We start from the raw sequence: 23498 nt of genomic DNA on the forward strand, positions 1-23498 counted from the left end.
TCTTTTCCCCGGAAAATACTGCTGTTCAGATGTTTTTCCTATGAAAATTTATTAGGAATGAATCTAGCACTTGAAGGCTCTATTTTTTCTTGCCTTGTCATCATCTTCAAGTGATTTCCTATTTCCTGTCAGCATATGTAATGTGCATTATACTAGCTTAAATGCAAATTAGAATAGACAATAGACAAAGTATGCAATAAGTTACCTGAAATTGTCATGGAAGGATTAGTACCACAATCATTTTACTAATAGGATTCCTCACCTGTAATAATGTGGCACATTTTCCATATTGCATGATTCATGAGAATGATCCAACTACAACAATTTATTAAGCAGAATGTGTAATAAGAATCATGGGAGTTAAAAAAGCAATTCACATTAGTGAAAATATGTATTTTTTTCTTATCAAGCCATTTGTCTTTAGGGAAAGTTAATAAAACTTAATAATACATTTCCTTCACTCTTGCTTAAATTAGGTCTAAAGTTATTCTATTAATATACATAAAAGTTATACACTATGTATCTTCCCACTCTAGCAATGACTACCATGTCCATTAGAGTGTTTCATAAAGGATTTGATGATCAAAGATTACTGGTATTCCAATTCAAGGCCATGATCCTTCAGACATGTATGCACTGACTACTCTGGGCCCTGGCCCAGGGACCTATAGATGGCAGTTGTGGGCTGTATTCCTTCCAACTCCTCAGTTGGAGGGGACTAAGGAAATGCATATGGATTCAGCGAGTTCATATATATGTAGAAGCGTGCATCTGTCAGGGCTGATATTTGAGTAGGTCTATGACAGAGCTCCTCTTTCTATGCTGGTGCCTTCTGCTGGCCATCTTGGGGATTCTCTCCACAGGTCTCCCAATGTATCTTACTCACCATCACATCTGCTCCCAGACCCAAATCACTCCAAGGACTGCAGAATCTCTCTCATGACTGCTGTCCAGCCTCATCATGATGTGTGATTCCCCCTTCTAGTGCTAACTTCAGTCAACCATCCAGCCACTTCCCCAACAACAACTTAGGGTGACCCAGACCCACCAACCTATATATGGGAGTTGTGGACTGCATCCCCTCCAACTCCTCAGTACATTTTCTTGGACTACTTTCCCATGATCCCAGCACCTTTTTCACCCTCACCTTAGGGCCTCAGCATGCCAGTTCAAGTAGACATACAGCCTCATTTTCTCTTGATCCCCAGCACTACTCTACTCAGGGTCCTACCTTCAACCTGTAAGGTACCCAGTCCTGGTTTTTTTGAATTCCAGGAAGTTACTGACCCTTCTCTGCTCTGCAGCTTATCTTATATGGGCCAGCTGGGCCCTGACTGGTTGCTCTTTCAAGCCTCTCTCCTAGGGTACGTCTAGACTACATGCCTCTGTCGCCAGAGGCATGTAGATTAGGCTACCCGACACAGTAAAATGAAGTGGTGATTTAAATAATCGCCGCTTCATTTAAATTTACATGGCTGCCGCGCTGAGCCGATAAACAGCTGATCAGCTATTTGTCGGCTCAGTGCGATAGTCTGGACGCGCGGGTGTCGACATCAAAGATATTTGTCGACCACCCAGGTAAACCTCCTGGGATGAGGTTTACCTGGGTGGTCGACAAATACCTTTGATGTTGGCAGGGGAGCGTCCAGACTATCGCGCTGAGCCGACAAACAGCTGATCAGCTGTTTATCGGCTCAGCGCGGCAGCCATGTAAATTTAAATGAAGCGGCGATTATTTAAATCGCCGCTTCATTTTACTGTGTCGGGTAGCCTAATCTACATGCCTCTGGCGACAGAGGCATTTAGTCTAGACGTACCCCTATTTGCCGCTACTTGCATAGTATCCTAGGGTTCTATTAACCCCTTACAGGCAAGCCATTGTGGGGGCAGGTGGGTAAGGGCAAGGCCTCATCACTAGGGACCTACCAAATTCATGGTCCATTTTAATCAATTTTTAATAATCATACATGTCATAATTTCAGCAATTTAAATCTGAAATGTCATAGCATTATAATTGTAGGCATCTTGACTCAAAAAGTGGTTGTGGAACAGCTTGTCTGGGTGGGTACTCTATATCCCAGTCATCTTACTCACCACCTCCCTGACACTACCTACTGGATGTGGGAGATGGTGCCCTGTTAGGTCCACAGCCATTACTGCCACACCCCTCTTGATAGGATATGATCTACCTTCATTCCCAGGCACCCCTTTCCTATCCTGCTTTCCCGTATGGGGGCAATGCCTTTTCACAACTCTCCCTGTGGCACCGAAAATCATCTCTTTGCCTTTCTGACTCCTTGGCCATGGGATTCCCTATTGTCCTGCCCCTGAGCTAGCTTTGACTCTACAGCTCATGTATGTGCACTTCATCTGCAGCACTCTACAGCTCATGTATGTGCACTTCGACCATGGGTGACTGTGTGCCTGCACTCAGCAGCATGTGTGATGGGTCGCCACTCACCACTCTGGAACTTTCTGCTGCGTGTTGGGGATTAGCTCTGCAAAAGTCATTATGCCCTCCCCCAGTGGTGCCTCACTCACTGTCATCTCTGCTCACAGACCACGTCTCTCCACGTATTGTGGCAACATCTTCATCACACAGGCCTCTGGTATTTTATAAAGTTTCTTTCTTATTTTGATATTAATTTGTTTGAATGACATTTGTGATGGATATTTGTTCATTTGTTCTCACTGGAATATAATGAAAATATGTCTGAGAGCATTGGCCTGCAAATGAGTTTTAGGCAAGAAACCAAATCCATTCACTTGGAGGGAAATCTCAACACTCTATATAGGATCACTCAGTAGAAAAATTGTCCTTTAGCAACCACAACAAGGGCAGAACCAATAACATGTATGTTGCATTTCTCTTCCATTGCGGGATTTAACGTGTACTATTTTATAAGCTTCTGCTTATGTCCTGGGATGGGCAGATACGGAGCTGGGACAATTTTTACATCCACTGATGATCTGCTTTGGGTTCTCTATTCCTTCCTAGCTCTGTCATTTCCTAGGTAGCCAGGAAGATATGGCTTCAGAGGTAGTTTTGTCATTGATTTCAATGAGAGAAAGATTTGGTCATCTGTGCTTCAGTATACAATATGTAAAAATGAATATAAACCTTTACCTGTCCCTCAGAAGTGGTGTCATTTATTCATATCTGTAAATCATATTAGGATGCTTATATAGAGAGGTCTCCACATGGAAAATACTCTTTTACAAAGACAGCAGTAAAATAAGAACATGATAATGATACTCGCAGCAATAAAAACTAGTGAAATGAGGCAAGTTAGAGAGAATACATTTTTTTTAAAAAAAAGTTATGTCCCTTTACATGTATGTGTGGAGAAGTGAGATGTTGTGAAATTTGTTTGGGAATGTATTTGTTTTCCTCCTTTCATTCTGTTACCTCAAATGGCAATCTCAAAGGAAAAATGCCATTTTATATTAGATCTCTGATCAGGCCACAAGCCAAATTCATTCCTGATGTGACTTTCATGGAGTTATGTCAGGGATGAATTTGAGACATACAATTAGATCAGTCCCACACAATGGATAACACTAGTAATTATGCCATCCCACATCAACTAGTGGGCAGTATTCCCTCTAAGTTGCTTGGAAGCACAGCTTCACATGTGATTAATTAGCCCTGCCCAGTCAGTCAGCTCCATGCATGGAGCCCTGAGCCTCTGACTGGACGGAGGTGATTAATCACCTGTGAGGCTGTGCTGCCACATAGCTTAGAGTAAGAGGGAACACTGCTAGTGGGGCTTCAATACATTCCTGGCTAACCATGGTTTGACGGGTCTTAGGTGACTCACACTCTTAGGCTCTTCACTCAGGCCTGGTATACACTAGGACCTTAGTCCAAAATTAGCCCCCCACCAGACTGAATTTGTAAGTGATGCATCCAAGCCTGTTATTTCAGAATAAGGGGCCACGTAATTGGAACTCTGTAGTCCTACTTTTCATGAAGAATAATGCTATTCCCAAACTTGTAAATCTGAAATAATGTTAGTGTGGATGCTCTGGTACTGCTAATTTGAACTAATTGGCCTCTGGGGAGCCTCCTGCAGCTCCCCAAAGTGTTTCCTGGGGCTCTGAGTCTGAAATAGCACATCCCCATTAATGGAGCCTGCCTTGAACTACATTCAATTCTTCCCCTTAGTGAGGACACAGAAATCTGAATTTGTAAAATCAGGTGTTCAGAAGCTGAACTTAGTAAATTCAGACTAATCTAGTATAGACATGGCCTCATGGAAATGAGTAGGACAAATACTCCCAAGAGTAAGTGTGGCAGAATTAGGTTTTAGTTTTTTCCTTCATCCTTTCTATAGCCATTTCATAGTTTTTCTTGGTGGGACCAAGTAAAAGTAGAAATGAATATTTTCCTTTTTAATCCATATAACTTAGTATTGATATGACCTTTATTATTCCTTTTGTCTGAAAAGTGATACATTTGATGGCCCATCCTAAATTATACTAACCCCTGAAATGACTCAGAACTCTGGTTTATTCATACTCAGAACATTCACTGAAACTTACTATTATCTCTGTAGGTTTCCCTTAGGGGTGGATAAAACAGTTCAGATCAAATGAGACCCCATGGCCCCAAACCTACCCTTTATATAGTTTTAGAACCAAATCTGCACAGAAACTTTTTGAGGTTCTTTAAAATTTTCAGTGGCACTAAAGCTGAAATGATGGAAACTTCACATTTGCTTGATCTTTCGAAGTTTCCAGCTCATCTTTGAACGATGGTTGCCATTCTGAAATGGAGCCATGCTTCTAATCTTCTAAGGTTGGGTTTCCCCTGTTCCTAGTTCCCATTGTCACGCAGAATGAAGTGGGCAATGCTATCTTTGATTACAGCACAGTAATGCTTTTGTCCCCCCCCAGTAGGTTGGAAGAGATGAATGGATGGAGAGCAGTGGGCTGAACTGGAGTCTTGGGAAGACTGAGGTGATGCCAGTGTGTGTGTGTGTGTGTCTCTGTGTGTGTATCGGGGGAGGGGTGTATCTCGAAGAACTCACTGTAGCCAGACAGACCAACCCCCCATCTCATCCATCTTATTTTGCCTCTCTGAGGTTCCTGAAGCATACAGGACAGAGAAGGAGCGATAAAATCAGCATAGTCTATGCTGGCTCATCTGATCCCGAGAAGCTGAAAACATAGATATGAGGAGAGAGAGAGCGATTAAGGCAATAGGCTGGCCTCGAGGCTGCGAGAACTGCCCAGGCTGGCACCCATGTTTATTCGAACACACACAGTCCCTGGGAGAGGAATTTCCCACTGAGAAAAGAATGCCCAGTACTTCCAATTTAGTTATCTCTCTTACAAGTGTAAATTAAGTTCACAACTCCCTTGTAAGAACTGGTCTCACAAAAGACAGATCAGCCCCATTTGGCATGACAGACAAGAAAGAGAAATACGTGACCCCATGAGTATAAAGGTGGTACAGCAGCACACTCTCTTTTAAGTGTCATTCTACCCTCTACCTGCTGGTTGGGTTAGGTGTTTGACCTCCCGAGGTTCTATGGGGACGCCCACCTCGTATTTTCATCTTTCCTAGGAATTGAGGGACCGGCCCTGGCCTGACATGCTGGAGTCGAGAGGCACAGAAGGGGGTAAAAATTGTACCTGGATGTGGTCCTCTGTCTTAAGTGTACACATAGAAAGAGTAAGCTGTTACTTGGTACCATTATTTCTATTTTTCTATCTTTATCTTCTTTGTAACCATTTTTAAGATCTATATTTTGCTAGTAGTTAAGAAATAGAGCAATAGCCATTGTAACCATATGATTTATAAGCTTCTTTAATAAACCTGTAACCTGTAACTTCCATAAGATTTAGTTTGCAGAATATTTAAATAAATCCCAGCCTGTTGTGCCTCTGTGGTTACAAAATACAGCTAGAAGCAGAGCGAAATAGGCAATAAACCTAATTCAAGAAGAGTATGGGGGTGAGGTGCAGTGGGGTGGGCAGAACGAGAATCCCAGCAAGCAAAGACCATTTCTGCCTATCATCAGAGACACACTCTGCAAACAATAACCTTCCTAATAAAGCAAATATCTTTATTAATGTCTGGATGTAGGATAATAATAAAAGTGATTAGCAAAGAGGCTTCAAATAGATTTGCCTCAATGCAGAATGCAAGATTGGCTCTTCAACTTGAATACTACACTTCTGCTTCTTGCTTTTAACCTACTCTTGTAATGGATTAAAGGAAAAATATGTTTCTCTTGATTTTCATTTTACATAATTTGTGTATTTGACAGTACTTTGTGTATAGTCTGATTCATTTCTCCCATATAATTAGTCCTGCCTGTTTTTGTAGGTTTTTCACACAGCAACCATCAGGGGTCACAAACATGTTCTAAAAAGGTATGATTGGAAAACCAGCTGGGGGAGCTACTAAATTGTAGCATAAATTGATCAGGGTACAGTTTTCAAAAGCACTTAAGAGATTTAAGCGCTTAAGTCTCATGGAAATCAATGGGATTTGGGCTCCTAAAAGTGCATCTTAGGTGCTTTGGAACATTGTAATCTATATTTCAAGTTAAGGATGCCTGTGTTAAAAAATACAAATACCCCATCAAATACGTTTTAGTACAAAACGTTAGAATTTAGATAAATCTTCACTTCTCTGCCAGGACCCCAGTTTAACATTGTATATCCTATTCAACATTGTATACCCCTCTGTGGGGGCAATCAACAGCAATTTAGGGAAGAAGAAAAGTTTAGATAGCTTTGCCTAAGGAAGAATGCTTCAGAGATCACATGGGTTCCACGATGACCTTCTCAGAATTCCCTGTGGGATGTTCTGAGTTCAAGTGAATTCTGCGAGCTCCAGTTCTTTGGATTCTGGAGCAAGTTTTATCCTTTTTTGGGTTTGCTGGTGTGTGGATTGCCTACAGTATGCAATCTGGTAGAATTTATGCCACTGCTCCACTCCTCTCCACTCCTGATTGGAAAAGAATGGGTAGGAAGGAATTTTCCTTTCATATCAAGAGCTGCACTTACACAACCAAGGAGAATTGGAAACTGGTTTTGATTTATTAATGAACCATTGCTCTTTTAAAATTTAGATGTATGGGGCTAAATATGGTTCTTCTTATAAGTAGATGAAGTTCCAGTGAAGTAAATCAAGATGAACCACTGCCCAAAAGAGCTGAATTTAAACAGTCTGTTTAAAAATGTATAGTTCTTTTATGGAACTAAATTGGTCCTAATTATAGATCTTTCTTGGAACTATAGTGAGGCTTTCATCTTGAAGTAATATGAAGATTTGAGGATGGCAGCACAGCAGTCACACACATGGTAGGTTAATATGTTTATATTAAATGTAGACACAGATCCATGGAAGTAATCCGGGTCGCTATAAATTATGGGATAAAATTATTCCTTATTGGTGGTTATATTGATATCCACGAGATATGCTAGAAAATGCCCATGATTTCTGAACATTTCATGAACTTTAGCAACAATAGTTATTCACCAGAAAATTCACTATAAACATTATTTATGTTTCCTTGTTCCTTAATCTCCTCGTATGACATAGGCAAACACAGAACAAAAACAAGCACAATTATTATTCTTAGTCGATGGTTCAGAAATAAAACAGAAAGCTAGAGCTTGTCTCTGCAGAGATTTAGTGTGGGGCTTAGTAAAGCTGGGGTTTAGTCTTCCAGTGCAGTAGCTTGTCCCATGCTAATTGAAACAGCAGCAGGTCAAAGCCCATTATTGAACTGCAGTTCTTAATTGATGTGTTTACATGGCTAGTTGGTGCCTGGCAGGCTAGTCTGCTGCCAATTTAGATCCCCACTTATGACATACTAAACTTCTATGTAGAGTATTCCTGGGGGATTTCTGTGCCACTGCACCCTTGCAGAATTCATGTCCTGTGCATATTTTCATTTTATCTGCAGAAATTGCATTCTGCTGGAGAGGTGTTGCAATTCTGCCTTTTGGGGCTGCTGTGGCACCAGAATAGAGGGAAGGCATTTCATGGGCTAGAACAGCCAGCTGCAGATAGGGAGGAGGAGAGCCTGCATTCCTCACACTGCCCAGCCTGTGGGGCCAGGTGAGGATACATGGAAGATATGGTGGTGGGAGGCAGACACACAGGGCTGCTGGGGAGTCACATGGGCTGGAGTTCAGGAGACAGACTGGAATGAGGGCTGAATAGTAGTGGTTTTGCAGGGACATGAGGATAGAGGGATGCATGGGGATAGTGAGGGGAAGGCACAGATATATGGTGAAGGGGGAGGGATGAAGCAGATGTGCCTGACAAAATAGGAAAGGCTAGAGGTCAACCAGGGTCTGCTTGGGGGAGACTCCCCAACTTCCTATAAATTCCCTCAAACAACCTCTATTCCATACTTTTCCCATCAGGCTCCTTTCTAGCAACTACATTCCTCTTCCTCAGCTTCTCCATTACCCCTGACTTCTCCAAGCCTTTGCACTGTTCTGAGGGATGTAGGAAATATGTTTCTGTATTGCAGTTTAAATGAGTTACTACTCAAAGCTCTGTATTAATATACCTAGTAAGAAATCTATCAAAAACATTCCCTAAATCTTTTCTGTTCTTGGTATTGTTTGAGCCCTATTTGCTGACAGGTATTTTGAAATACATTACTAGCATAATTGAAACTGATGTGATGAGATAGTGTTATTTTGACAAAATATGCAGAATTCCGCAAAAAATATTATGTGCATAATTTTTATTTTTTTAAGCAGAACTCCTCCAGCAGCAATAGAGAAGCCCAATGCTAATATGCTATACCTTTGTCCATTTTTATAAGTAAAACAGAGATCTCTTGGGTTTTTCTGAATGCGGGTTTCCATTGAATCATAGTAGTTTAAGAAAATCTACCATTTTAAATTCAAATTGAACCTGAGATGAACAAATTTTCAGTGCATATGTTGAAGATAAATGTTTTTCTCTTTTTCATACACTTTTGTATTTTCTAGTTTAGGTTAAAAGCACCAGTACTAAATATCCATGATAAAGCCTTTCTTGTAGTATTTCTGACTCCTCCAGAGTCAGGAATTGCCCAGATTCATGACAGCGTCTTGTGTACTTTCTAGCCTGATACCTAGATGAAAGTGATGAGGTATCTGAACTTATCACTGCATATCAACACAAACCAAATCCCAGAATTTAGATGATTGTCCACTATTAATCTTAGAATCAAATAAATATAAGGTTAGATAGGACCACAAAGGTATTATAATCTAACCTTCTCCCAAGATGCATTATTGGGTCTAACTCATCTAAAACAGATGTTTACTTTTCTTACAGTTAGAAAGTTTTCCCTGAGATCCAGTTTAATCTGCAGTTTTAACTCATTGCCCCTTATCCTGACCAATTTGGCAAGAGAACAATTTTCTCCATTTTTATGGCAGCCTTTCAAGTATTTAAGACTGCTATCATGTCTCCGTCTTAATCTGTTCTTGTCCATACTAAAGATATACACTTTCTTCAGACTTTGCTCATATGGTTTGCATTCCATCACTTTGGACATTTTTGTCATTCGCCTCTGGATCCTTTGCATTTTCTCTACATTCTTTCTACATTGTGGCAACCAAAAGTCTTCAGATACTGTTGCCTGTGAACAAAGTGTCTGGTGAAAAGAGTGGAGATTAGTTAAAAGTAAGCAGAAATAAGAGACTCCAATAACTTGTAACCATTTCATACAAGTAACATAGATGGGTGGAGAAGAGCTTTCCAAACTAAGCAAAGAATTTGATTGCTGCAGGTTTCTCTAAAGAATGTGTTATCTTCAGATGTGATTATACAAAAGTTTTTTGTGAGCGCCACAAGGTGAACATAATTTGCTGTAAAAGTGACAAGGAGTCCTGTAGCACTGTATAGACTAACAGATGTATTGGAGCATAAGCTTTCATGGGCAAAGACCCACTTCATCAGATGCATGTAGTGGAAATTTCCAGAGGCAGGTATAAATATGCAAGCAAGAATCAGGCTAGAGATAATGAGGAAAAATCAATCAGGGAGGCTGAGGCCCACTTCTAGAAGCTGATCTGGAGATGTGAACACCAAGAGAGGAGAAACTGCTTTTGTAATTGGCTAGCCATTCACAGTCTTTGTTTACTCCTGAGCTGATGGTGTCAAATTTGCAGATGAACTGCAGCTCAACAGTTTCTCTCTGAAGTCTGGTCCTGAAGTTTTTTTGCTACAGGATGGCTACCTTTAAATCTGCTATTGTGTGTCCAGGAAGATTGAAGTGTTCTCTAACAGGTTTTTGTATATTGCCATTCCTAATATCTGATTTGTCTCCATTTATTCTTTTGCATAGGTACTGTTGAGTTTGGCCAGTGTATAAAGCAGAGGGGGCATTGCTGGCACATGATGCAGCAAAAAAACTTCAGGACTAGACTTCAGAGAGAAACTGCTGAGCTGCAGTTCCACTGCAAATTTGTCACTATCAGCTCATGATTAAACAAAGACTATGAATGGCTAGCCAATTACAAAAACAGTTTCTCCTCTCTTGGTGTTCACACCTCCAGATCAGCTGCTAGAAGTGGGCCTCAGCCTCCCTGATTGAATTTTCCTCGTTATCTGTAGACTGATTCTTGTCTGTATATTTATGCCTGCCTCAGGAAATTTCCACTACATGCATCTGATGAAGTGGGTCTTTGCCCATGAAAGCTTATGCTCCAATACATCTGTTAGTCTATAAGGTGCTACAGGACTCCTTGGCGCTTTTGCAGATCCAGACTAATACGGCTACCCCTCTGATAATTTGCTGTAGACATTATAACTTCTGCCATCAGCATAAAGAATTGTATCTGTGTTTTTGATTCTCCTAGACTTACCTTTACTTATTCCACATTATAAGGTCAGATTTGCTGCTTTGTTTGTCATTATGCGGGTCTCTGCAATTTCTTTATATAGTAAATATAGCAATATCTAAATAATTCATAGACAGCAGAAACACCAGCTGTCAGTGCCATGACCAGGTATGTTTTAATGATTTTTATTCCGGAAGACCACAAGGGGTAGGATATATATTAACTATGCCAAAATGTAGTACATTGCAGAAGGTTTATTTTATTTCAGGGCAAATCTGGCTGCTGAAGGCAAGACTTAAAACACCTAGGCTGTGTCTACACTGGGCCACTTATTCCGGAAAAGCAGGCGCTTTTCCGGAATAAGCTGCAAGCTGTCTACATTGGCCCCTTGAATTTCCGGAAAAGCAGTGACGATTTACTGTAAGAAATCAGCTGCTTTTCCGGAAAAACTATGCTGCTCCTGCTCGGGCAAAAATCCTTTTTCCGGAAAACTGTTCCGGAAAAGGGCCAGTGTAGACAGCACAGTAGTCTTTTCCGGAAAAAATCCCCGATTGCGAAAATGACGATCGGGGCTTTTTTCCGGAAAAGCACGTCTACATTGGCCACAGACGCTTTTCCAGAAAAAGGGCTTTTCTGGAAAAGCAGCCTGCCAGTGTAGATGCTCTTTTTCCTTAAATACTTATTATGGAAAACTGTTCCGTTTTAAGCATTTCCAGAAATTCATGCCAGTGTAGACACAGCCCTAGAGAAAGAATATTGATCCAAGAGGATTTTGCTCGTGATAGAACCTGTAAAGTGAACCTTGTTTAAATTAGCACCATAGCTGACAGAAAATATATAGGAAAAACTACTGGCAATATATCTAAAAATGAGGAAGATGTTCCTTTCTCAGGAGCAAGTTCTGGGATCTGAGGAATAGTGAACATAGACACAGCTGCCTGTTAGACTGACAAGCCATCAAAACTCCTGCTATTATTTATAATTGTGCAGCTAATGTGATATCAACCAAACATTTGTGTAAACTACACCTTATTGGAGTCACTTGGCAATCATAACCAAGGTTGGTGGAGATCAGGCTTAGGCTGTAGTATAAGAAGCAGGCTGTTGAGTCAGAGTTGTTGAACCAGGGCTGCTTAACAGATACTCTGTGCATGCCCAGAGCATCCAGCAGCTGCAGAGGACTTCAAGGCACTCAGGGTTACAGGGCAAGAAGTGGCATAACCTCCCACTGGTCCTGGTTGCATCCCAGAAAGTTATGGATGTATAAGTGGATTGGCTTGCCAGGCTTTTCACAGCATATAGAAGAGTTTTGGATCACTGCAAAAGCATATCAGCATGATATGGCAGGTATCCTGCTGCTCTGCAGCGGTGGCCTGATCCAACATCCATTGAAGTTAATGGGAGTCTTTTAATTTACTTTAATGGCAATCACATTAAGCCATATAACTGAACCATATGAGACCCAGAAAGAAAGAAAGAAAGAAGGATTTCAATAGGTCAGAGTATGACGTTTACCATTATTGCTTTAATTTAAAGTTCTTTTACTCTCAAGTCTATACAAGAATAAAGCACAAGAAAGGAAACTGGAATAGCAATCTGAACAATTTAAATTCTATTTTTGCTTCCTCTGAATAGCCAAGAGAGTTTAAAGGAAAAGTAATTTCCCAATGTTGGGCTTGATTAGCACAGTTTGACAGCAAACATATAGCAGCAGTTATATAATCTAGGTTTTACATACATTGTGCCTTATTGCTCACAGATTTGACAATTTAATTACCCATCTACATAAAGTAAGTAACAAAATACCAGTAAACTCTGAAAATACAAAGGCTTTTATATTTTATTACTGTACTTCAGTCAGTATTATAAAACCTGTTCTTTTACAGACAAAGTGGACTATTTCTTCTGTGTAGAGTGCGTGGTAATTTAGAATCACAGGTCCTGATTTTCATCTGTCACATGGGATGGAAACCTGGAGTAAATCTGCTGTGAAGTCAATGGAGTTATATCAGTGAAAATCATCTCAGAATAAAACCTACTGAATTTGATATCTATCTATCTATCTATCTATCTATCTATCTATCTATCTATCTATCACTAGACTAAGCTAAGTATAAAATAATGGGCATAAAACTGCACAATTATGTTATCACATTTTATTTGGTAGACTTTATGCAATAGGGATTCTGTACAATATTGTACTCAACTGTTACTCAGAATCTATACAGTTGAAACTTTTTTACAGTAGGGTGCATTTGAAAGGGCAGCAGATACAGAGACAGGTCTGACAATCTCCATAACTTCAGCTCTTCATTAAAAACACATAAAATCCAATCAGTTGGGTCATTTCTCTTGCTACAGAGATTGTACATTTATTTAACTATCTGAATAATAAAGTTGAGATCTTCCTCGGCAATAGAGTCATTCCAAGAGAGATTCTGCAAACAGCTACCTATTCCAGTGAATAAACGTTTACAGAATCTTCAGACACATGTTCATTTTGACAAGTTCAGTTCTGGTTAGTAAGGCTAGGAGAAGAAGCTATCATACCCTGGCATCTTGAAATACAAATGTTTTTTTTTAATATACTGTAAGTGTCTATATCAGCACCCAATTAACAGATATGCATAAGCTCTTAATTGGCTGTCTTGGACAGCATGTCAAGCGTGCCCAGGATAAGCACCCCATAGTGGTCATCTGATTTCATCCCCCAGAACCACCAGCACTTTTAACATGCATGGCTAATATGGAAAACCCTATTCACACCATTGTTTGACTGTGTGTTTGGCTGTTTGAAAAGAGCAATAGTTTGAAAACTGTGAATTGGGAGTGCTTTGTTCCAGGTGGGCCTTCAGAGGCTGATTGGATTAGAGGCAAGGCTTTGAGACGGGCCTACCCAGCAGCATTAAAAAAATGCAGCCAGAGCAAACACAGTGAGCAGCCAATAGGGCAGCAGCCAACAGGGGAGTTTGCCCTGGGGGAACCCCACAGTGTTTGGTGGTCTTTTTCTTGAATTTCTCTCCTGCCCTTCAAGGGGGCATTTTAAAACATCTGAGGAATCTCTCAGAAGGAAGGCAGGTATGGATAGTGATAGGTCTGTTGTTGTTACCTGCACAACATGTGCCAAGTTTGTCTTCCTCCTGGAAGATAGAAGGGATTTAATCGGCATTAAGTGCAAGCTGGCTGTCATCTTAGAAGAAAAAATTAGAGGACTTGAGGCCAAAGTGACAACCCTACATTCCATCAGAGAGGATAAAGACTTCCTTGATAGAAGGCAGCATTTCATTCCACAGGCACAGCAGTCTGAAGAATCAGTGAGGGAAGAATGGAAGAAGGAAGGAAACTGGCAGTATGTAACCTCCAGGAGGAGGAAACCATCTTCAGGTATCCCCAAGTCTGGTGGAGGTAAGTAACCACTTTTTTAGGTTCTGTGCACACTACTGTGGAGAATGCTTTGGCAGGGACCTCTCAGGGACGAAATCAGGAGACCCCATCTGCCGGAAGGCATGGGATGTGTAGTCCTAGGGCTGGGGGTTCCACGACCACTACCCCCAAGAGAAGAAGAAGAAGGGTGGTGATAGTCGGGGACTCTTACCATCTACCAACCAGACTTGGAATCTTGAGAAGCATGCTGCTTATCAGGAGCTAGAATTCAAGATGTAACCAAAAGTCTTCCAAAACTGAGCAAACCTTTGGATCACTACCCCTTCCTGCTTCTCCATGTAGGAACTAACAATACAGACAAGAATGACCTTGAGCAGCTCACTACAGATTATGTAGCACTGGGAAGAAGGATCAAGGAATTTGAAGAGCAAGTGGTGTTTTCGTCCACCCTCCCAGTTGAAGGAAAAGGTCCAGGTAGGGATCATCGAATTAAGGAAATACATGGTGGCGCAGGTGGTGTCGGAGAGAAGGCTTTGGTTTCTTTGACAATGGGACTCTGTTCCAGTCACAAGAATTGCTAGGAAGAGTTGGAAGCCACCTAACCAAGAGAGGAAAGAGCATCTTCACAGGCAGGCTTGCAAACCTAGTAAAGAGGGCTTTAAACTAGGTTCACTAGGGGATGGTGACGTAAGCCCTGAGCTAAGCGGGGATGTGGAATACCAGGAAGAAACACAAGGAGGAAGGAGCAACAAAGGAGGACCCCTGATTCAAATGAAGAAGATAGGGCAATTAACTAGTTATCAAAGGTATTTGTACACAAGTGAAAGAAGTCTGGGAAACAAACAGGAAGAATTAGAAACCCTGGCACAGCCAAAGAACTATGATTTGATTGGATAATGGAGACATGATGGGATGACTCACATGAGTAGAGCACTGTCATAAAAGGGTATAAACTGTTCAGGAATAACAGATGGAGAGAAAAGGAGTAGGAGTTGCACTGTATGTAAAAGAGCAGTATGACTGCTCAGAGCTCCAGTGTAAGGAGGGAGAAAAGCCTGTTGAGAGTCTATGGTAGGAGAAACAAGAGTGATATTGTGGTTGGTATCTGCTATAGACCACCAGATCAGGTGGATGAGGTAGATGAAACTTTCTTCAGACAACTGAGAGAAGCTTCCATATCACAGGCCCTGGTTTTCATGGGGGACTTTAATCACCCTGACATCTGTTGGGAGACCAATACAGCAGTACACAGACAATCCAGGAAGTTTTTGGAGAATGTTGGGGATAACTACCTTGTACAAATGCTGAAGGAAATGAATAAGGGCCATGCACAGCTTGACCTGCTGATCACAAACAGGGAGGAACTAGTAGGGGAAGTAGATGTGGGTGGCAACCTGGGCAGTAGTGATCATGAGATGGTAGATTTCAGTATCCTGACCAAAGGAAGAAAGGAGAGCAGCAAAATACACACCCTGGACCTCAGAAAAGCAGACTTTGACTCCCTCAGAGAACTGATGGGCAGGATCCCCTGAGATGCTAACATGAAGGGGAAAGGAGTCCATGAGAGCTGGCAGTATTTTAAAGAAGCCTTATTGAAGGTACAGGAACAAACCCTCCCAATGCACAGTAAGAAAAGCAAATATGGTAGGCAACCAGATTGGTTTAGCAGGGAAATCCTTGGTGAGTTTACACACAAAAAGGAAGCTTATAAGAAGTGGAAACTTGGACAGATGACATGGGAGGAATATAAATATATTGCTCAAGAATGCAGGGGAGTAATCAGGAAAGTGAAAGCACAATTGAAATTACAGCTAGCAATGGATTTGAAGGGTAACAAGAAAGGTTTCTAAAGGCATGTTAGCAATAAGAGGGTGATCAGAGAGGGTATAGGGCCCTTACTGGATGAGGGAGATAACCTAATGACTGATGATGTGGAAAAAGCTGAAGTACTCAATGATTTTTTTGCCTCTGTCTTTGCAGACAAGGTCAGCTTCCAGACAAATGCACTAGGTGACGCAATATGGGAAGAAGGTGGACAGCCCTTGGTGGGGAAAGAACAAGTTAAGAACTATTTAGAAAAGTTAGACATACACAAATCCATTGGGTTTGGATTTCATGCATCCGAGGGTACTGAGGGAGTTGGCAAATGTCATTGCAGAGCCTTTGGCCATTATCTTTGAAAACTCGTGGAGATTGGGAGAGATCCTGGATGACTGGAAAAAGGCAAATGTAGTGCCCATCTTTAAAAAAAGGGAAGAAGGACAATCCAGGGAACTACAGACCAGTCAGCCTTACCTCAGTCCCCGGAAAAATCATGGAGGGGATCCTCAAGGAATCCATTTTGAAGCATTTGGAAGAGGGGAAGTAATCATGAATAGTCAACATGGATTCACCGAGGGCAAGTCATGCCTGACCAATCTGATTAGCTTCTATGATGAGGTAACTGGCTCTATGGACATGGGGAAGTCAGTGGATGTGATATACCTTGACTTTAGCAAAGCTTTTGATACGGTCTTCCACATTATTCTTGCCAGCAAGTTAAGGGAAATGGATTGGATAAATGGACTGTAAGGTGGATAGAAAGCCTGCTAGATTGTAGGGCCCAATGGATAGTGATCAATGGCTCAATGTCTGGTTGGTGGTCGGTTTCAAGTGGAGTACCTCAAGAATCAGTTCTAGGGCCGGCTTTATTCAACATCTTCATTAATAACCTGGACGAGGGGATGGATTAAACCCTCAGCAAGTTTGCGTATGACACTAAGCTAGAGGGAGAGGTAGAGATATTGGAGAGCAGTGATAAGGTCCGGAGTGACCTAGACAAATTAGAGGATTGGGCCAAAAGAAATCTGATGAGGTGCAACAAGGAGAAGTGCAGAGTCCTGCACTTGGGACGGAAGAATCCAAAGCATTGTTACAGGCTAGGAAACAGTTGAGTAGAAAAGGATCTGGGGATTTCAGTCGATGAGAAGCTGGATATGAGTCAACCGTGTACCCTTGTAGCCAAGAAGGCTAATGGCATATTAGGGTGCATTAGGAGGAATATTGCATCCAATTGTGCCCCTCCCATACAGAAAGGATGTGGATGCATTGGAGAGGGTCCAGCAGAGAGCAAAGAAAAAGATTAGGGGGCTGGAGCACTTGACCTATGAGGAGAGACTGAGGGATTTCACAGAATCATAGAATCATAGAATACTAGGACTGGAAGGGAGCTCGAGAGATCATCGAGTCCAGTCCCCTGCCCTCATGGCAGGACCAAATAATGTCTAGACCATCCCTGATAGACATTTATCTAACCTACCCTTAAATATCTCCAGAGATGGGGATTCCACAATCTCCCTGGGCAATTTATTCCAGTGTTTGACCACCCTGACAATTAGGAACTTTTTCCTAATGTCCAACCTAAACCTCCCTTGCTGCAGTTTAAGCCTATTGCTTCTTGTTCTAGCCTCAGAGGCCAAAATGAACAAGTTTTCTCCCTCCTCCTTATGACACCCTTTTAGATATCTGAAAACTGCTATCATGTCCCCCCTCAATCTTCTCTTTTCTAAGCTAAACAAACCCAATTCCTTCAGCCTTCCCTCATAGGTCATGTTCTCTAGACCTTTAATCATTCTCGTTGATCTTCTCTGGACCCTCTCCAATTTTTCCACATCTTTCTTGAAATGCGGTGCCCAGAAGTGAACACAATACTCCAACTGAGGCCTAACCAGCGCAGAGTAGAGTGGAAGAATTACTTCTCGTGTCTTGCTCACAACACACCTGTTAATACATCCCAGAATTATGTTTGCTTTCTTTGCAACAGCATCACACTGCTGACTCATATTTAACTTGTGGTCCACTATAATCTGTAGATTCCTTTCTGCCATACTCCTTCCCAGACCATCGCTTCCCATTCTGTATGTGTGAAACTGATTGTTCCTTCCTAAGTGGAGCACTTTGCATTTGTCTTTATTAAACTTCATCCTATTTATCTCAGACCGTTTCTCCAATTTGTCCAGGTCATTTTGAATTATGACCCTATCTTCCAGATTAGTTGCAATCCCTCCCAGCTTGGTATCATCTGCAAACTTAATAAGTGTACTTTCTATACCAATATCTAAATCGTTGATGAAGATATTGAACAGAGGTGGTCCCAAAACAGACCCCTGCGGAACCCCACTTGTTATGCCTTTCCAGCAGGATTGTGAACCATTAATAACTACTCTCTGAGTACGGTTATCCAGCCAGTTATGTACCCACCTTATAGTAGCCCTATCTAAGTTGTATTTACCTAGTTTATTGATAAAAATATCATGCGAGACCATATCAAACGCCTTACTAAAGTCTAGGTATACCACATCCACCGCTTCTCCCTTATCCACAAGACTTGTTATCCTATTAAAGAAAGCTATCAGATTGGTTTGACATGATTTGCTCTTTACAAATCCATGCTGGCTGTTTCCTATCACCTTGCCACTTTTCAAGTGATTACAAATGATTTCCTTAATTACTGGCTCCATTATCTTCCCTGGCACAGAAGTTAAACTAACTGGTCTGTAGTTTCCTGGGTTGTTCTTATATCCCTTTTTATAGATGGGCACTATATTTGCCCTTTTCCAGTCCTCTGGAATCTTTCCTGTCTCCAATGATTTTCCAAAGATGATAGCTAGAGGCTCAGATACCTCCTCTATCAGCTCCTTGAGTATTCTAGGATGCATTTCATCAGGCCTTGGTGACTTGCAGGCATCTAACGTTTCTAGGTGATTTTTAACTTGTTCTTTTTTTATTTTACCTTCTAAAATTACCCCCTTCCCACTAGCATTCACTATGTTAGGCATTCCTACGGACTTCTCAGTAAAGACCGAAACAAAGAAGTCACTGAGCATCTCTGCCATTTCCAAGTTTCCTGTTACTGTTTCTCCCTCTTCACTGACCAGTGGGCCTACCCTCTCCTTGGTCTTCCTCTTGCTTCTAATGTATTTATAAAATGTCTTCTTGTTTCCCTTTATTCCTGTAGCTAGTTTGAGCTCATTCTGTGCCTTTGCCTTTCTAATCTTGCCTCTGCATTCCTGTGCTGTTTGTCTTTATTCATCCTTTGTAATTTGTCCTACTTTCCATTTTTTTATGAGACTCCTTTTTTATTTTTAGATCATTCAAGATCTCGTGGTTAAGCCAAGGCAGTCTTTTGCCATATTTTCTATCTTTCCAACACATTGGAATAGCTTGCTTTTGGGCCCTTAACAATGTCCCTTTGAAAAACTGCCAGCTCTCCTCAGTTGTTTTTCCTCTGAGTCTCGATAAATAAATTTGTGCTTATTTAGTCTGCAGCAAAGAAGAGTGAAGGGGGATTTGATAGCAGCCTTCAGCTTCCTGAAGGAAGGTTCCAAAGAGGATGGAGAGAAGCTGTTCTCAGTGGTGACAGATGGCAGAACAAGGAGCAATGGTCTCAAGTTACAGTGGGGAGGTCTAGGTTGGATATTAGGAAAAACTATTTCACTAGGAGGGTGGTGAAGCACTGGAATGGGTTACCTAGGGAGGTGGTGGAATTTCCATCCATAGAGGTTTTTAAGTCTCGGCTTGGCAAAGCCCTGGATGTGATGATTTAGGTGGGGTTGGTCCTGCTTTGGGTAGGGGGCTGGATTCAGTGACCTCCTGAGGTCTCTTCTAGCCCTGTGATTCTAACTGAGGACTACAATAGAAGATGTGGCTGAAATAAAACCCATACAGACATTTTATTCTCTAGGGTGGGATTTTTTCAGAGTGCTCATCACTGGCCAAACCACATGCATGGAAAGCAACAAGAATTTTACTATTGTCTTCTAAAGTGACCAGAGCCATATCAGTATTGGTTGCTTTTGCAAATCATATGCCAGTGTTTGATTTTGAATCTTACCTTACTGTTTGTGCTACTTAGACACATCTGACTGTAATTTAAGGCTCTACAGTAGTCCTGATTTTGAAGACTTGATAGCTTTTCCCATATGTGGGTATTTTAGTGGCAATTTTTGTAGAACATCATGTTGGGGAATGATAGACTCATATTTGGGCTCACACCAGCTCTGACAGTTTCTCTTTAAGTTATATGCTACATTCTGTTTTCTAACTGAGACATAAGGAGCAAAAATAATTGTCCATAAAACTGGTGAACATCCATGTCATGGAAAGATAAACAAAAGTTTTAGAATAGTGTTTCTGATTTTTGCCTGCTCCATATTAAAGGTAATCACTTTGAAGATAAAATCTGTATATGTATTCAGTATATGTATTAAATAAAATGAGATTTGGAGTAACCAAAAATATACTTTTTAGACTTACTATATGTAAACCTTCAGTTAAGATTAATTTTATTTATTTCACAAAAGTTATGTATACACTAGCCACCCTAGTTCGAACTAGGGTGGCTAATTAGTCATTCGAACTTGCAAATGAAGCCTGGGATTAAAATATCCCAGGCTTTATTTGCATGTTCCCGGGCGCCACCATTTTTAAATGCCCAGTAGTTTGAACTCCCTGCCCGCAGCTATACGCGGTACAAGCTAGGTAGTTCGAACTAAAGCCCCTAATTCAGACTACCATTACTCCTCATTGGTAGTTTAGTTCGAACTACCTAGCCTGTGCCGCGTGTAGCCATGGGCAGGGAGTTCAAACTACCGGGCACTTAAAAATGGTGGTGCCCAAGAACATGCAAATAAAGCCTGGGATATTTTAAACCCAGGCTTTATTTGCAAGTTCAAATGACTACATTAGCCACCCTTGTTCGAACTAGGATGGATAGTGTAGACATAGCCAAATATATTCATGATGATTTCAAGTAAATATTTCTCAAAGAATATGTATCTGAAATATAATAAACTTATAATAAAACCTTGGTGCATAAGTCACTGTGCTCTGCTACAATCCCATCAGATTTAAAGTTAATATAGGTATGTGGAAAATATTATTTTGTATGGGCACTGGGAAACAATTTTGTGCTATATAATCATGATCTGTTAACGACTGTGGAAACAGAAGTAACCAATGCACCAAAACAATTTCTTTAAAGTTATCTAGTCACTCTTAGCAGGGTTCGTCAGTTATATAGGTTAGAAAAGCAACGTTAATATTTATAGTATTGTTTAGAAGATAGATTTAATTAGTTGCAGAATAGAATTTGAACCCAAATTGAAGAGGATTTAATATTTCATATGAATACACCCCTAAAACAGGTTCTCAATTATATCCCTAGATATTTAATAACTAGCCAATTAGCCCATCATAAAATGAGAGTTTCAGGTCTCTCCTCCACGTCCTATTCCCTTTCTATCTCGGTCTTCTCTCCTGAGCCTCCGGTCTCTTGCTCCGTCTCCCTCTCTCTCCCCTTTTCTTAATGCCTCCCCCTCTCTCTCTCAGTTCTCCTCCATCTCCTGCCTCTCTCTCCGTCTTTCTCTCTTCTCCCCCTCCTGCCTCTCACTCTCTTTCTCTTCTCCTCCCCCTCCCCCTCTTGCATGGTGGGCACAGAGCCCAAACGGCTGTTTGCACCGCTTGCTCCTGCGTGGCAGCCTGGCTGAGCCGCTGCCTATGAGCTCCAGCTGCCCCCCTGCACTGTTTCTCTTCACCCCAGCACTCATCCTGCAGCCTCCCAGTTGTCCTCCTCCTCCCCCTCCCCCTCATTTCCCCATCCTGCCCCCGGCCGTGTCTGTTCACAGGGCCTGGAGCCGCTGTCATTCCGCACATCACCGCCCCGCCCCGCCCCGCCCCCCTTTGCCTCCCACCATGGCCCTTGGCTGACTTCTGTGCCACTCAGCTGGGCCGCCGCAGGGGAGCAAGCAGAGCAAGCAGCCATTTGTGCTCCCCCGCAGTGGCCCAGCTGAGCAGCGCAGAAGTGAGCCGAGTGCCACGGAGGGAGGTGAAGGAGGATGGGGTGGTGACATTCATGGCCATAAAGGATCTACCGATGAAGGCATAAAGGATCTACCAATGAAGTGTTCTGGGGTCAGCAGATCCCCGTCTAGACTGCTGCGTTGTGCCGACAATCAGCTGATCGGCACAGTGCGGTGGCCATTTTGATTTAAATGAAGTGGTGATTATTTAAATTGCTGCTTCATTTCCCTTTGTCAGCCTGCCTAATCTACATGGCTCTGTAGATGGAGCCATGTAGTCTAGACACACCCCAGGTGTAAAATCCAGGGGTTCAAACTTCAGAAGGACTACTGGCCTCTCTAACCCCCCATAAATGGTGCCCTTGGAACAGGGTTCCAATCAATATGATCCTGATAAGTTGGAGGGTAAGTCTGAAATCACCAATATTAAATAAAATGCTAAGTACTACACATAAGAAGGGAGAAATCAAAGGCATAACTACAGAATGTAGTTTTATAGGTAGCAGTACTGCTGCAAAGGATCTAGGTAGGGGTGGGCAATAAACAACCTGTAGGCTGGTTACGGTTCATGAGGGTTTGCTGCTGGCAGGCCACTAAATGCTTTTTTTTAACCTGAGCATTCACAGGTACAGCCGCTTGAAGCTCTCACTGGCAGCACATAGCCGTTCTCAGTCAATGGGAGCTATGGGAAGCAGTGTGGAGTGGGTGACCGCTTTCCACAACTCCCATTGGTGAGGAATGGGGAATTGCAGCTAAAGAGAGTTGCGAGTAGCTCTATCTGTGGATGCTCAGGTAAATAAAGTATCTGGCAGACTGCCAATGTTGAACCCCGATGAACTGCATCTGAGCCGCAGACTGCTTATACCCAATCCTTGTCTAGGGGTTATAGTGAATAACAGATAAAATATGAGCCAATGAATTAATGCAGTTGCAAAAAAGCTAATATTCTGTGGCATATTTACAGGTCTGTCCTATGTACAACCCAGGAAATAATTGTCCTGCTGCACTTGAGACTAGGGACAATTTAGCTGGAGTATTGAGCCTACTTTTGGTGCCATGCTTTAAAAGAGATATAGGTAAACTGAAGAGTCCTGAGGAGAACAACAAAAGAAACAGCAGATCTAGAAAACACGATCCAGGAGGAAAGATTAAAATACTGGGTATGTTTAGCCTTGAGGAAATACGCCTGAGAAGGGACTGGATAACAGCTTTCAGATAGGTTGAGGACTTTTATAAAGATGGTAATCAACAGTTCTTCATGTCCACTGCAGGTAGGACAAATAATAATTGTCTTAATCTACAGAAATGGAGATTTGGGTTTGATATTAGGAAAACCTTTCTAAATATAAGGATACTTAAGCTCTTAAGTTTACTCATAAGAGAGGGGATGGAATTCCCATTATTGATAGGTTTATAGAACAAGTTGGACAACTGTCCGGGATGGTTTAAGTATTCTTAATT

The sequence above is a fragment of the Pelodiscus sinensis genome, chromosome 3, assembly GCF_049634645.1.
Source record: "Pelodiscus sinensis isolate JC-2024 chromosome 3, ASM4963464v1, whole genome shotgun sequence".
NCBI lineage: Eukaryota > Metazoa > Chordata > Testudines > Trionychidae > Pelodiscus > Pelodiscus sinensis.